Raw genomic sequence first — 17,446 nt, 5'->3', positions numbered from 1 at the left:
GCTTGAGCCTCAAACCAGCGGTTGCTCATCAGATTGATGATTTGGAATAACCACAGAGTCATTCAGATGCATTTTTAACTGATTCACTTACTTGAATATGAATTGTTTTATTAATTTTCAACGATCAACCGAGGTTAAATAAAGCGCATCATTCTGCACCATTGTACAAAAACAACATTAAGTTAAATTTATCTCTGCAAACTTCAGCCAAATCGTGCGTTTCATTCAACCCTTTCCGACCGGAGGCGACGCCAATTTCCTTTCCACCCCGCCATAGAATGCGATTTTCGCACATAATTAAGCAGATATCCCGTGATAACATGCCCAAAACCGCACTTTACACATCCAATTTTCATGTGGTTCAACGAAGCACGCGAAACGATGATAGCCTTCCGTTTTCGCCATTCCTCCATGGTTGGAGGCCACGGGAGGTCAATCGCGCCCCTATTTCGAAGTAGTTATCACAGTTCCTCCCCCCACACACACAGACACATTATTGTTGTCTATCGAATTTTTGTGCATCACACTCATCCGCCCGTTCGCCGCACCCACCCCGGGCAAGACCATAAATTCCTAAATTCCCTGCTACCCGGCAAACACGACGACGGCACTGCATCGTCATATGATGGATGATTTCACCGCGACCTCTCTATGCCAGTTCACACAACAGCGCAGGCTTGTTTGCATATGTTTGAATGGGGTGGACTGAAAAACGGGAACCGAGCAAAGTAGGCGGGGAGGTGTGCGGGTCGACGACCTGCTGACAGCATAATATTATTAACTCATTCTCTCGGCAAGGACCCGCAGGCAGACGATCATAAATAAGGCCATCTGCTGCACAGACCACGAAAGTGATGAACGATTCGTTAGTGTCGCCCATTGTTTGGAGGCAGTTCGTTAGCGGATTGATGGCGTTTCGGTGTTATCGGTATGTTGGAACATTCGGGGATGAAAAATTTTCATGGCTGCTGTTAAAAAAAATCAAAAATGGTTTAAAGAAAATTAAATTGATGGAGACTTGTGAAAAATCGTGCTATGAATATGGTACGGTCTTTATATTAATAGGACAGTTAGTAAGATTTTCTGGTTTAATTACACTTGAAAACAATAAAGCACGGTGTGAAAAATTCGTAAAGACACGGGTAGAAGCATGCTGAAATAATGAAATATTACGGAACTCTAAAAAGGTTTTGGATTTCAGTGGTCCTACACTACCTTCAACCACAATATTATTGGCTCGGGAATTTATAGATCAATGATTACCAAGGTACCTGCGCATAAATTTGCAAAAACCGAAATCACAGAGTTATGTTGATTTCTACTGCTTATGGCATTGCCTATCGATTTAATGTCTATTTATGACGATGACCAATAAAGTACAAATTCCTCAAATCCATGTTCTGAGCATAGATATCTCCATTCCTTGCAGTTGGTTTTCGTTAGCACCACTCATGTGTCACCTGAATTAGGCCTCATTGAAAATGAGATATTTTCTTATCTTTCACGTCTTTTGCTTGTAATCCAATTTTTCTTACGTGAGGGAAACATTAAACCAATCGATCGCCAAATCAGGTCTCCGCGTGTCAGACCACGGTGACAGCACCGTCGTTCTCCACCTCTCGGTCAGGTGCGTATATTCGGTACTGCGAAAGTAGCTTGGAACAAGCTATTTGCCATCATCGCACGAGAAAATACAAGAAAATGAATTCTTAAATTCAAGGGAAAAAATCTCCATGAAATACAATCAGGGGCGGATTCAAGGAAGCGATCCTGGGGGTCTGGACCTACTAGAAAGTATGTATGAAATCCACAACCGCATACTTTTTTACTGCATGTTTCAACACTTGAAATTCATCTATATTATGTTGTTTCTTAGCACGCTTAGAAGCTCACTAATTTTAGATTCTCAAGTTCCTTGCTTTAGAAATGAACAGCATTTTGTAATATAAATTTTTTTGATTTGCACGAATATTAATAATATAATGATGGTGAATGAGTGATAAGCCTGACTGGATCCATTCCAGTCAAGGTCGTTGGCAGTGCTGAGGCGAAAAATCTCTGGTAACGTCTTGCTTCGTAAAGAAAGTGAAGGTTTCGATGAACGTATTGATGACATGATTTCTAGAGTTCAACTGGTGACGTTGCCTCTCTAGCGTTGGTGTTAGTCTGGATGGTGTGCGACGTAAATTACGTATAACGTATGATTATTGAAAATTCGCATTTTCACAAATTAAAAGCAGTACTAATCAATGTCTTTAATACTACGTAAAGTTTGCTTCGAATACCTTTCGAAACGAAACATTAAAATTTCTCGAACCTATTAATATGAGCAGTGCCATTCTTTTCGAAGCCAGCATGTAAGCTAGACTGCATAGAAAACACGTCGATTGTCTATCGGCATCACTTACAATTTACCTTTTCGTTTTGAATTTAACATAGGTCCACTAAATTCAAAAATTTTTACTTTTTTTATTCAGCGACACAAAAGCGTTCCATTCGTGTTAAACATATTTTGGTTTTAATTTCCATATAATCCAAGAGTGTTAATAAACATATTTAAAAAAAGAATGGGGTTGCCCCAGTTTTGGATATCTATGGCTCTGCTTGTTCAAAAGAAATGGACACACAATATAGGTCACCAGCAGTTTTGTGGAAATTAAGCATTATTAAATTATTGACTTGTGGCATCATTGATATAATGAACTCCATTTTTCAACACGAAGTCTTGCAACTTACCTCCTGTTTTCTAGTTTAGGGCTGGAAAACTCTTTCAGACACTTTCTTTTATGCGAACGGACCCCTCGTCGCGGATGATGCAGTTATCGTGTGGTTTCAAGTGAAAACAAAAAAACGAGTTTTTATAGTGTTTATGCGGTTAAAAATAGTTGAATTGTGATATAAAAGTTGAGTTTTGCATCGAGCACAAGAGGAATGTGAGGTCGTGGTTATCGAGTGCATTTGGATAGAAAATAGTTCTTATCATTTGACTCACCAACATAACCTCTATCCAGAGACTGTCCCACCGGAGGATCCATTAAACGGGGGAGTATAATTAAACACACTACAAATACGTTCAATTTCAGCCATTATATAAAACGTCATGATCAAATGAATTTATAATGCCCGGCCGAAAAAAAACTACCAATGTTTGATTGAAATCGGGAAAACGGGAGAAATATAGTACATCTCATGACAAAGTTTTTTTTGCATGGAAGATTGCATGCAAGTTACGACTTTGTTTTATACGGTAGTCCTCGATTATTACCGATAGTAAAAAAAACCGTTTGCACACCCCTCCCATGACAACTGGTGTCTCCCATCAAAATGTCAATCCACTCCTCCGTAGCAACAGAGTGACCAGAGGTACCGAGTTTAGAACTGCTACCGATTATCAGAAAATGTTTTTTTGTTCCTGAGTGAGTTACATATTATTATTGCCATAGGGCACCGACGACGCTAGAATTAGTTTTTCGCTTCTGTTAGACATAAAATCTTACAGACCCAACAATATTAAAACTTACCAAAACATTTAGTGGATCTACTGAAATTAAAAAGACTAATCTGGTCACTCTGTGCATAAGTTTTGTTTATCTTTTGACACAGTTATGGAATTAATTTGTGAATGAAGAACTTAACTTTTGATTTAAGTAGATTAGTTCATCATAAATGAAATTTTTTTTCTGATTGCAGAAGGTGTGAGTGTTTGGTGATCGCTAGATAATGCGTGTAAAAATGGCAAGAAAAAGTGCGGGTGGCTGTGTTTGTATAGGACTGGTGGATTTGTTTTGTGTGAATGTGCGATAGATCATCTTTTATAGTAATTATTATTGTTTAAGGGAAATTGCAATTTATTTAAGCAAGATATAACGGTAATTTCTTTTGTATTTCTACACTAATATTAATAGTATTTTTCAAAGGTCATGGATATCCTCCTCCGTTTCTGTAAGTAATTAAGTAAGGAAATAAGACAAAATAAGAAGTTACTAAGTTAAGATTCCTCTTTATCATAAATGTCCCGAAGTTTTATATGAAACCGTTCTCGGTCTTGAGATAGCGCTTTCCATTCATCGTATGTGAGATCACCATATCTTTCGATATTTTTATTAATACTGTCCCACCAAGTGAAACCAGGGCGACATCGTCGGAGCTTTTCAGGCTTCAAACGAGCAGCAGCACGAAGTGGATGAGTTCTAGGTTGTCTTCTAACGTGTCCCCACCATCTCATCTGATACATTCGAACTTTTTTCGTTATGCGACGTTTTTCAAGCAATAAATTAACCGATTTTGATATATTCGTATCATGGCGACAAAGCACGGCCATTGCTCGCACTATTTGGTGCTCATAGCCTCTAATAGATCTACGGCTGTAGTTCCAATCAATTGATGTATAAATATGTATATGTCATCGCATTGAATTTAAAGTTATAGGGTGAATAAAGGCGTACCAGGCTTGCTTACCGCGGTTCCATTGATTATTCTTTGATAATGCGACAAAACCTGCAGCAGATATGTTGGTCCATGCGGAGTCGCCGGAACGCTAGCTGTTTATGTCTTCAATCCGTTATTTGAAATCCGTGCGCGGCGACGTTCGGCGTGGGATAACTTAGTTACAAATGGGCCATTTTTTTTTTTTTTTTTTTCTCGACGGCATATTGTTAGTTATTAAAAGTAGTATATGTGGTATTTTTTTTTTCGAACCAAAAAGATGCGCAGAACACTTTTTTATTTCATTTTCTTATAAACAATTGTTTAAAAAATATACAAAATAGTAACTTTTTGGATCGGAAAAAATCATGAAGAATCTGTGTCTCACGACAATTTCATTGCTGCTTAGTTCGTTAAAATCGGTCAATTAGTTCGCCCGTAGTAATTTTTAAAAAATAAACGGACTAAAAACTTCAAATGCCAATATTATGGGCAAAAAAAAATTTTTTTTTTTCGCAGCATCCATCTGGACTTAGTTTTGCAATGCTAAATACTACCAAAAAATTAGATCTTCTATCGAAATTGCTATATCACCTAATTTGGGTGGCCCACTTGAGAAGTTTTGACTCTATACCATTTCTTATAATAATACCAAAGTTTATGCACCATCAATAATTACACAGGTATTAGCATATCTATTTCGATAAATGTCGCGAGACAGTAAAGGGAATCACGTTTCACTATATCATATTACTCTTGGAATGTCGTGTTTCGCCGGTGTACAAAAATATAGAATAATAAAATCGTTCACAGTTTATTCACGTTTGATTCAACTAAACATAAGCAACACTCCCGACAGCCGGCTCTCCGGAGTTAAAGTTGTATCTTTTATAAACTTTGAATTTCCAAATTGAATAAGAAAACGATAAATGATCGAGAAGGTCCATTTGGGTAAACTGGGGGAGTATGAGATGTTCTCGCATGGTGTTGGTTAGGTTTGGAAATGAAAGTTTTAAATGATTGTGTGTTTCGTGAGAAGGACGTATTCATAGTGCAGTGATGAGCGTATTGTGTCTTGTGAAGTTTTGGTAGTGAAATCGGATTCCTAGAGTAGATTGAGTTTCGCTTTATGATCAAATATGGCATTCCTGAGGATCTGACAGTATGCGTGCGCTATGAAATTCCGTTTGAACTAATACCACTACAATTACATAGCATATGTGTTACCATTGGAATGCCTTCCTGTGATGGTGTGCACCGTCCCATATTTAAAGAGGGGAAGACAATTCCAACAGGATTATCTATGACATTGCATTAAGTTTCATTCAGCAAAAAATAGGACTTACTAGTGTATTGTGATGCTCGTGTGTTTAATTTCAATAGAACGTGAAACGCACCGGCGAAGGCTACGCGAACGTGAACGAAATTCACACCTTTCCGATCCGATTCAGTGGCGGTACGGTAACGTGTGCGGGTGCCGATATTCTTTCGTGCGGGACTTGTCCGGGACGGTGTCATATCGGACAGGTGTGGATGCTCGCATTTGAGTTGTATGGAAGGCGTCTATGGGCGGTGCTGGACCGGGACTGGGACGGATCGAATAGGTATGAATACAGTTTAAAAGTATAGATTGGGTGTAATTGTTCCATTTCATGCACACCGATTAAGTTGTTTACAGCGTCTGGCGAGAATTCGACGACCTTTGTTATATACTCCCATTTCTACACGCCGACAGTTATATGCACAGGGTTTCTATTAAAGATAATGCGGTGTTCAATTGTAAGAAATAATGTCACCCACTTTTCTCAGAGATGACTGGGCAAATTTGAATTTTATTTCGATCGGAGTTGTATGAATCGAGTATGACGCCACATAACATATGCTTTGTAGATAGGCACTTGAAGCTGAGATTTATTTCTCTTACCAAGATACGTTTCAGACCGTCGAATTGCAATAAACACCTGAATCGCGCGCGGAAATAAGTACATATAACCCCAAATCTAGAAGATTAACATGTTATGTGCAAAAACGCTGTCATGACACGAAAAAAAATTAAAAAAAATCTATTAGCGTAAAAACTATATGCGTGCGTAGTTGATTGTATGTCCGACGTACGGACTCGGTTGTTTTGGGTACTTGGGTAGTGCTTATTTTATACCACTCAAAGTGTAGTTCAGTCAGCGTAATAATTCGCGCGAACATTGATCGCATAAGAGTTGGCATTTTATTCTATCGTTAGTAGAGAAACAGCAATGAAAGTGCATATTAAAAATACTCTTGACTTGTGTTCCTACTAAACAATTCTCAAACGAATATTGATATCAGACTAGCCCGCGCTTTTAGCAATACTCCTACGGCCGGCTGTTTGGAGTTCAAATTGCTGTAGTTTAGGGAAAAACTAAATCACTCTCGATGGCCGGCTATCCAGAGTTTAAATACAAGAAAAATCATAACTAAATATCTTTTTGTTCTGAGTATACGTGTACTCGGAGATTAACCATCCCACCGCATAAAACAAATTCATTTTGTGGTCGCATTGCCTGCTTGTGGCGAATCCTAGACCTGTACCTGTCCTTCAATCCAACTCCGTAATACCTATGGAAGCGTCGCTGAGTCGGGGGCCTTCCTTAAGTAGGTATTACCTCAACATTTCCTACCCTATCCTAAGTATCGGTGAAGATGGTCGTGGCCGGCAATAACGATTCTCATGCTATTGGTTTACTGAACTCATAAGAGATATAGTTCATTCCCGATCATTTATCTCACAAGCAAGATGAGTTGAGCTACCTATAGGCAACATGATAATCGTTAGTATGCAATCTACGAATAGCACCGTGCTTCGCAACGCAACGCAACGCAAAACTCTTTCAGACACTTTCTTTAGTTTATGTTCAATGTCAAACAGAAATTACTTTTTGAGGAATTTATGTTTGTAGCTGTTGACGGTCCCATATTATTTTGCCACAACCGCAGATCGCTTGCCAGGTAGAGATTTTTTGGCTTATTTTGAAAGCACTTTCTTAAAATTCCTGCAAAGCCTCCTTTTATTAGTATTGGCCACCGTGTTCGGTTTGTTGCTACGGTGTGGTGGCTTTCGAACTTTTTGCCTTTCTCAATAGAAAGGTATTGTAATTGCTCTGAAAACCGACGTTTTAACGGAGGCCCGGAGGGCCCAGTGACATATACCATTCGATTCACTTCGTCGAGTTCGGCAAATGGCTGTGTGTTTGTATGTATGTGTGTATGTATGTATGTGTGTGTGTATGTGCGTGTGTATGTGACCAAAAATGTCACTCATTTTTCTCAGAGATGGCTGAACCGATTTTCACAAACTTAGTCCCAAATGAAAGGAGGTGCAACGTTCCCATAGGCTGCTATTGAATTTCTAATGGATCCGACTTCCGGTTCCGGAATTACAGGGTGATGAGTACGATCACGTAGAAAATGTCGATTTTAATAAATTCTGCAATGAATGTATAATGGTGAATTTTTTTCCAAAATGTGACCATAACTGCTTCGATTTGTAGTACTAGGTCACTAACATCTGAAGAGATTAAGATACTATAGACAAAAAAAAATTAAAAAAGATTGTTTTATAAAAAATGTGTTTTAAATCCTTTGAAATACAGTTTTCAATATCAACCACCCTTTTTCCATCATTCTATAAAAATCATTTTCTTCGCTTCACTTAGTACACATTGGGTAGCGTGGCAACAATAATGATTTTCTTCTTTCACTAAGCTGCCCATGATCGCATATCAGTCCCATAAAGATAGGAAATCCCATAGAAAACGGGACAAATATGCGATCATGGGCAGTAAGCAACTATAAAAAAGCAAAGCTGTGACAATCAATCCTTATTCTTTTACCGGACGGCGTGGCGAACGGATCGTCTAGAATCACTCACGAACCAGCGGATCCAGTGACTCCCCGAATCCCTTGCCGGACGGCGCACAGTGGCGGGTCTTCAAACAAAAGTCGGACTAAACCTCAAATGTTACCTAATTTGGCTGAAAATCACAATTTAAGCTAATTTTGAGGTGCTGAGCTCATTTTTAAAGTCAAAAGTCGTAAAATATTAAATGCATTTTTCCATACAGTGTCATTGAACCTTTCTTATAACTATGATCCCGTTTTCATGATAGATTTTCCGTTACTGTTCACCAATGTCAGCAATATCATAAAAAATGAAGAACACTACTTTAAATCCATTGTATAACGTGTTGGTTTACTGTAGATTGTCTAACTATTTTACACAAAACACCATGCGCCTCCATATCAGCAACAAAGCTTCAAAATCTCCTTAAAAATTTTGCGCACCTAGGCGCAGAACGAGACCATGATATTCGAAAAGTAGAGGTTATTTCGCATAGAATGCATACTATGTGACCGTTCCGAAATGATTCCGAAATTTGTACAGATTACATTAGTGAAAAAAGTATTTTTGATCTGACCACCTCAAACATATTTAAACTAAAAAGTTATAGTTCCCAGCAAATTTACCGAATGTATTTTATTCACTAACCAAGTTCTTTCGTTCCCCTACACAATGAAACTAGTTGTGCTAAAATCGGACCAAAATCAAAAGAACAACATGCATTTGAAGTGAACAGAGCAACAGTGGTTTCGGATATGAAAATCATTAAAAAATCCGGACTTTGCTACGTTTAAACTGATGTTAAAAATCGTGTTCTTATCCAATGATCATAAAATTTTGAATATACATCATTCAATACATGAATATTTGGTAAAAATATAAAATATTAATATTTCAAAAATAAATTTTTGAGGTTTTGGCCAGCCTTCAGCCACTGTGCGGCGTGGCGAACTGATTGCTTAGAAACGCTCGAGAACCTGCACCGAAGCAGCGGATCAAGTGGCAAAATAGCAGGACAAGAACCATGATGGAAGACCACCGGTTCGTTTTGGCACCCGGGGATTTGACTGAAAATTACGACAACATCCATTCAAAGTCTCTTTGGCCACATTGGCCACCATCATCGGTTCTGGAAGCCCCGGCGGAAGTATCCAAATTCAGAATAACAATCACATCGGTTTCTCGGCGATGGCTAGACCGATTCAACCAAACTTAGTATCAAATGAAAGGTAATGCGCCCCAGTAAATGGCTATTTAATTTCATCCCGATCCGACTTCCGGTTCCGGACTTACAGGTTGTGGCGTGCGATCACATAGCGTATTGCGATTCAAACCGATACTCCCATGAAAGCAAAAAAGGTAAAAATTTCGCTAAAATGTCTCTCAAACAACTTAAATTTGCTATTCTAGGTCACCGACGGCCAACCAAACTTTCGTTGACTACATTGACTACCATAGACGGTTCCGGAAGTGCTCGGGAAAAGCGGCCATATTTCAAAATTGACAAACTCACATCAGTTTCCCGGAAATGGTTGGGTCGATTTTCACAAACATAGTCCCAAATGATAGCTATAATATCCCCACAGATGTCTATAAAGTTTCGCACGGATCGCTTATATGGTTCTGGAAATATAGACTAAACCGCACGGTCACAATTTTTAGTTGATCGGACTTCCGGTTCCGGAGTTATGGGTTGAAGAGTGTGGTCACACAGCAAATTCCCATATAAACTGGTAACCCTATGATGTCCGAATGATGGGATACATATTCAAATACGTTCAATATTACTCGGGTCTAGATCACTAATGACAAATTAAAGTAGTTTTGACCACTTTAGTCACCTATGACGGATCTTGATGCCCCCTGGGAACTCGCCAAGCTTCCGAGCTAATGTCACACCTATCTTCCAGCAAACCCTTAACCGATGTTCACAAACTTGATTTCAAATGAAAGATATAATACTCCTATTGACTGCTATTGAATTTCATTCAGTTCTGACTTTTGGTTCCGGAGTTATAGGTTGGTTATTGCGGTCTCATAGAAATTTCCAAATAAACTGCTACAATCGTAATACCTCGTAGGTTTAAAATCTATTGAAATGAACATCTAATTACCTCAATTCACAGGCGTAGATTACTGATGGCGAGTCAAAAGTTATTGGAATGTATTGTCCACTATCGACAATTCCGGAAGTCCCGGGGTTCCGGATAAATTCCAGACCTAAAACCACTTCGGTGACGACTGAACAAAATTTCACTAACCTAGTCTCAAATGGAAGATATAATATGAAGTTCGGTGTTGAACTCTCCATCTACCCCTGCATCTCTTATCTCTCAACCCGCCCGTGAAAATTCTACTAATTTTCCTTGATTTGGATATACTTATCTATATGAAAATCCAGTTAACAAATTTTCACAAATTAGAGCTATGTTCACCTGTTAAAACATGTTTTTTTTTTATTCAAATCGTTTATTTGATAAGGCACGTTGCGTTAGCTTAAAGGTGCCAATTTTGTTTTGTTTTACATTTTAAATTGCTTAAAACTAGGGGATTACATATTGATTTTTTAAAACGAAACTAATGCGATTTTATAGCTATCTTATATATCTACACAAGGGGATAATATTGTTTTCGTAAGATTAGGGGGGTCATTTAGTTTTTGTGGCAATATGGTTTGACATTTTTATCAGTGAGATTATTGGAGCAAATAATGTTTAACTAAGGGGGACAATTTTTTACGACTAACTTAAAACTAGGAATAACTAGAGGGCATGATTGAATTTTGTAAAGATTCGTAATTATAGTTATTTTTGTGGGTAGTAGAGTTGGGCAATTTCAACGAGATTATAGAATATAATAGTTAAAACTAGAAGAGACAAGAAGAGCTAAATGCTTCGTGATGATATTGGGGGGGGGGGGGGGGTAGGGGTGTTACTTCTGGGTATAAGAGTCAGGGGAGGGAGGGTAGACAAAGATGGCAGGGAGAGAAAATTATTTCAGTTTCAGGCATCGTGAGATCAACGGATGGATTACAAACTCGGGTGGCCTTTATCAGGGGAATCATGTACTGGGACGCCGGGTGGTCCTCCTCAAGATGGCAGGGGTTTTTTCCAGACGATTTCGTAGTACGGCTCAGATGTGGATCGGCTACATTTCGAGTTAAGCGTGTTATGTTCGTGCCGTAGGTCCCGTGTTTGTTGGCTCATTCGATACAGATGGTTTGATGCAGGTGGAAGAGCGTTCTGAGAATGATAAGGAGATAACAAGGTGCAGTTAGACTTGTATATTGATGGTTTTCACAAAGGTGTATATAAGGGACATATAAAGAACATCGCGGCTTGCCAGCACATCTCGAACCGGGACGTTGGTTGGTCTTCCTCGGGCCCGCAGGGTATCCATTAGCCGCGACCTAGCGGAACTGTACTCGGTGCACGCCCAGACAATGTGCTCGATGTCGTGATAGCCGTCGCCACAAGCGCAGATACCACTATCCACGAGCCCAATACGCCGGAGATGTGCATCCAGCGTGTAATGGTTTGCCATGAGTCGGGACATCACACGAATGAAGTCACGACCCACATCCATCCCCTTGAACCAAGGTTTCGTCGATACCTTAGGGATTATCGAATGTAGCCACCTTCCCAGCTCTCCACTGCTCCACGAAGTTTGCCAACTTTCGAGGGTTCTCTGATGAGTAATACTGAAAAATTCGCTGAAGCAAATTGGTCTTTCGTAAACGTCTCCTTCTAAGGCACCCACCTTAGCTAAGGAGTCTGCCTTCTCATTGCCCGGAATGGAGCAATGAGAAGGGACCCATACCAAGGTAATCTGGAAAGAGTTGTCAGATAAAGCACTCAGTAGCTCCCGTATTTTCCCCAAAAAATACGAGGAGTGCTTGCCTTGTTTCATCGAGCGAATAGCGTCAATGGAACTGAGGCTATCCGAAACGATGAAGTAATGGTCTGCGGGTAATGTTTCAATGACTCCAAGGGTATACTGAATGGCAGCTAGTTCTGCAGCGTAAACTGAAGCAGGGTCACTGAGTTTGTAGGAGGCGGTGAACTTTTGATTGAAAATACCGAAGCCAGTGGATCCTTCGAGGTTTGATCCGTCAGTATAGAACATCTTAGAACAGTCGACTTCTCGGAATTTATTATAAAAAATGTTTGGAACCACTTGTGGGCGTATGTGGTCCGGAATTCCACTAATCTCGTCTTTCATGGATGTGTCGAAGAAAACAGTAGATTCAGAAGTATTTATGAAATGCACACGGTTGGGATTGTAAGAAGAAGGGTTAATATTCTGCGCCATGTAGTCAAAGTACAGGGACATGAAACGGGTCTGAGAATTGAGCTCAACAAGCCTTTCGAAATTTTCAATCACGACCGGGTTCAAGATATCGCATCGAATGAGCAATCGATATGAGAGTTCCCAAAATCGATTTTTCAACGGGAGAACGCCCGACAGCACTTCGAGACTCATCGTATGGGTCGACTGCATGCACCCTAAGGCGATACGCAAACAACGATACTGAATTCTTTCGAGTTTGATGAAATGTATGTTCGCGGCGGAGCGAAAGCAGAAGCATCCGTATTCCATTACCGACAGTATCGTTGTTTGATACAACCTAATTAGGTCTCCTGGGTGGGCACCCCACCATGTTCCGGTTATTGTACGAAGAAAGTTGATCCTTTGCTGGCATTTCTGTTTCAGATACCTAATGTGACATCCCCAAGTACCTTTCGAGTCGAACCAGACCCCTAGATATTTTACTGTAAAGACCTGAGCGATAGTTTGACCCATTAATAGAAGCTGTAGTTGTGCTGGTTCACGCTTCCTTGAAAATACAACTAGCTCAGTTTTCTCCGTGGAGAATTCGATACCCAGCTTAATAGCCCAAGCAGACAAATTGTCCAGGGTATTCTGTAATGGTCCTTGTAGATCGACAGCTTTGGGTCCCGTAACAGACACCACGCCATCGTCTGCAAGTTGCCTTAACGTGCAGGAATTGTCAAGACATTCATCAATGTCGTTGACATAGAAATTGTATAAAAGGGGGCTTAGACATGAGCCCTGGGGAAGGCCCATGTAGCTAAATCGTGATGTCGATAAGTCACCATGCGAAAAATGCATGTGCTTTTCCGACAACAAGTTTAGTAAAAAGTTGTTTAAAGTCGCTGAAAGACCATGCTGGTGCAGCTTCTCTGAAAGAATGTTGATCGAAACTGAATCAAAAGCCCCCTTAATATCTAGGAACACTGATGCCATCTGCTCTTTGCTAGCATAGGCCATTTGAATTTCGGTTGAGAGCAACGCAAGACAATCGTTCGTCCCTTTGCCTTTGCGAAAGCCAAATTGTGTATCTGACAGTAAGCCATTTGCTTCGACCCAATTGTCGAGGCGGGATAGGATCATTTTCTCGAACAACTTCCGGATACAGGATAGCATTGCGATCAGACGGTACGAATTGTGGTCGGAGGCTGGTTTTCCTGGTTTTTGGATGGCGATGACCTTCACTTGTCTCCAATCGAGTGGGACAATGTTAGCCTCGAGAAACTTATTAAATAAGTTCAACAAGCGTCTCTTGGCAGAGTCAGGCAGATTCTTCAACAAGTTGAATTTGATTCTGTCTGGCCCCGGAGCTTTATTGTTACACGATAAGAGAGCAAGTGAGAACTCCACCATCGAAAAAGGTGTTTCGTTCGCGCTATCGTGAGGAGACGCGGCGCGGTAAATCTTCTGTGCCGGGGCGGAATCCGGACAAACCTTCTTGGCGAAATCGAATATCCAACGGTTTGAATATTCCACGCTCTCATTAGTACTGTTTCGATTTCGCATACGTCGGGCTGTTCCCCAAAGAGTGCTCATCGATGTTTCTCTCGTTAATCCGTCGACGAACCGGCGCCAATAACCGCGTTTTTTGGCTTTCATCAAACTCTTCATTCGCTTGTCTAACGTCGCGTACTGTCGAAAACTAGCGGGTAACCCGTCGTTCCGGAAGGTCTTAAACGCGGCGGCCTTCTCTGCGTACACGTCTGAGCACTCTTTATCCCACCAGGGATTGGGAGAACGTTTTTGTATGTTCGCGCCGGGTACTGGCCTAGTCTGAGCTTGATTCGCGCTGTCGAGAATCAAGCCAGCCAAAAAGCTGTACTCTTCCTCCGGAGGAAGTTCTTGGGTAGATTCGATGTTGTCGGATATCGCGGCAGCATAGCTCTTCCAATCGATATTTCGTGTGAGGTCATACGAAATATTGATTGATTTCAATGGCCTTGAACCGTTATTGATTGAGACTACAATCGGCAGATGGTCGCTGCCGTGGGGATCAGGAATTACCTTCCACGTGCAATTTAACCGCAGCGATGTTGAGCAAAGGGACAAGTCTAAGGCGCTCGGGCGCGCTGGAGGAGCAGGAATCCGTGTCATTTCACCCGTCTTTAAAATTGTCAAATTGAAGTTATCGCAAAGATCCTGAATTAAGGAAGACCGGTTATCATCATAGAGGCAACCCCATGCTGTACCGTGAGAGTTAAAGTCTCCTAAAACTAGTCGCGGTGCTGGCAGGGATTCTAAGATGTCTTGTAGCCGTCGGTGCCCAACCGCGGTGTTGGGGGGAATATATATGGAAGCTATGTAAAGGCTTTTGCCTTTGGTTGTTACTTGACAAACGACAACTTCAATACCTGTTATCGAGGGAAGGTTAATTCTGTAGAAGGAATAGCACTTTTTGATCCCCAAAAGCACTCCTCCATAGGGGGTGTCTCGATCCAGGCGAATAATATTAAAGTCGTGGAAGTTGAGATCTATGTCGGAAGTTAACCAAGTTTCACATAATGCAAATGCATCGCAACTCAAATTATTTATTAAAATTTTGAAGGAATCGATTTTCGGGATGATACTTCTGCAATTCCACTGTAGAACAGTGATCAAATCCGTGACCTCGTTCGATGAGTTAGCCATCGAAGGATACAATCGCTGAAAGGAGGGGCCATTTAGCAGTCAACTGCTTCAAAAATGTTCTTACTGTAGGGAGAAAAGCTAACATAAGACTTTTAATAGGATCAGTTATATTGAAAGTTTTTATTATCCAGTCCACAATGTCCGAGAGTTTGATAATTCCAGTGCCGCGATTATTCTCGAACTGAAACAGAGGAACACTTGGGATTTTTGATGTTCCGGGAAGTGCTGGGAACTCGTTCTCTGAGTTTAATCCTCCGAGACCAGGAGCTAATTGCTTCGGTTTGGTTGCAACACTTCCAATAGATGTGACTTTCTGAGTCCCGTCAAGGGATACCTTCTGGCCTTTACAACGAACTTTAGAAGAGGAAATGTTCCTCCTCTTCCTATAACTTCTAGGCGCCCTAGTAGATGTTCCCTCTTGTGGGTCATCAGCCTCGCCCTCGTTAGGAGGCAAGTGAGCATAGATGTTTGTTGAGGTTGGTGGTGTAGCTTTCTTTAGCATTTCTGCAAAAGAACGTTCGGATCGTCCAGCAAGGGAACGTTTTAGTTTATCCCCGCGTAGTTCGTACGCGGGACATGCCGAGATATCATGCAGATTCTCTGCACAGTAAGGACACTTCTCAGCATTCTTACTGCACGAATCATCTAGATGATTCTCCCCGCATTTTCCACAGCGGGCCTTATTGCTACAATGGGTGGCTGTGTGACCCAATTGTTTACACTTTGTGCAATTCATGACCTGCGGCACAAACAGACGCACAGGCAGACGAACCTTGTGCAAGAGGACGTAATTTGGCAAAGCGGTACCAGCGAAGGTCAACCGATAAGAGTTTGATTGGGGGTACGTTTTTGAACCATCCCCCGCAACTACTACTGAGTGCAAACGTTTGCACTCAAGTATTTTAACTGGCTGAAGTAAGCGGTCTCTGAATCGGCCAACCCCGTACTTCAGCAGATCCTCGCACGTCAAACTCTCATCGGTTACGACGCCTTCGGATTGTACTCTTACAGCCGGAATATACACGTTATAATCCCGCGTAAAGTGCTCACAGCAAGCAATATCGTTTGCCTGCTTTGAGTTGGCTAGCAACACCCTTATCTTGTCCGAGCGGACCTTTGAAATTTCGGTCACAGCTGAGAACCGTTCCGTCAGGTCTCTAGAAATCTGAAGAAGATTCAGTGATTTAGTCTTGGGCCGAAAGAAGACCACAAATGGACCAGTTGAGAGTTCTGGATAGCATTTGGGCCGGGGGGGGAGCCTTAGAAGTTGAACCCGATTCAACTTCCATTTGACCATCCGGAGAGGGAACCATAGAAAACGTCAACGCACGGGGTCAGCGCCCGCGCAGACGGAAGAAAGCAATAAATGTGTTACAAAAGACAAAAACCACTTAGCTTTAAACTGGTGTCCAACGACGAACCGATCCAGCTTATACAGCTGGCTATTGTTTAATCCTCACACGCGAACAAAAGACTGAGGACCGAACCGAACTGGCAAAATAACCTTGAATGCGGATTAAAACTATTCTTTATCGCCTCACACAGCACTACGGACTAGAAAAAACAACCTCTGTCTCGATGGAGAGCTCGAAAACGAATGTGAGTTAAAACATGTTAAGATATGTCTAAGGAACAGCCTCTGATAATATGTGGGCATGTGGGACCTATTAAATCAGAGTGTAAGTGATCTTCCTATGGAAACATAGCAAAAACACGGAGACACCTCTAAATCATGTCCAAATTAAGCCGTTTTTGGGGAGAATTCTTAAATGCACACCTAGAACAAAAATTTGAGCTGACCCATGTATATTTAAAAACTTTTTTTTTTTGACCCATGTATATTTAAAAAAGAATCCCGGCGGATTTCAGCCCGAATTGAGCGACCGAAAATAAAAGTCGCAAGGACAGAACAAGCTTCGCAAAACCCGTTTCAAATATATTAGAATATAAAAAACGGATATAAACTTCAAGCATAAAATCGGTCTGGGACATTTCTTTGTAAGAGTCGGATAAAAAAACCTTCAGTAAAAAAAACCGGAAAGAAATATATCCGATTCTTACAAAGTAGTTTTTGTTGACCGACTTTTAATCTTGAACATCAAGATATACGGATGCTTCTACGAGCGATTTCTTTATTTTAACCCATTCATGCCCATGCTGTTTGTGGACAACAACGTTTTTAAA

Source organism: Topomyia yanbarensis, chromosome 2 (genome assembly GCF_030247195.1).
Source record: "Topomyia yanbarensis strain Yona2022 chromosome 2, ASM3024719v1, whole genome shotgun sequence".
In the NCBI taxonomy this organism is placed as follows: Eukaryota; Metazoa; Arthropoda; class Insecta; order Diptera; family Culicidae; genus Topomyia; species Topomyia yanbarensis.
Note: the sequence above shows the minus strand (reverse complement) of the source record.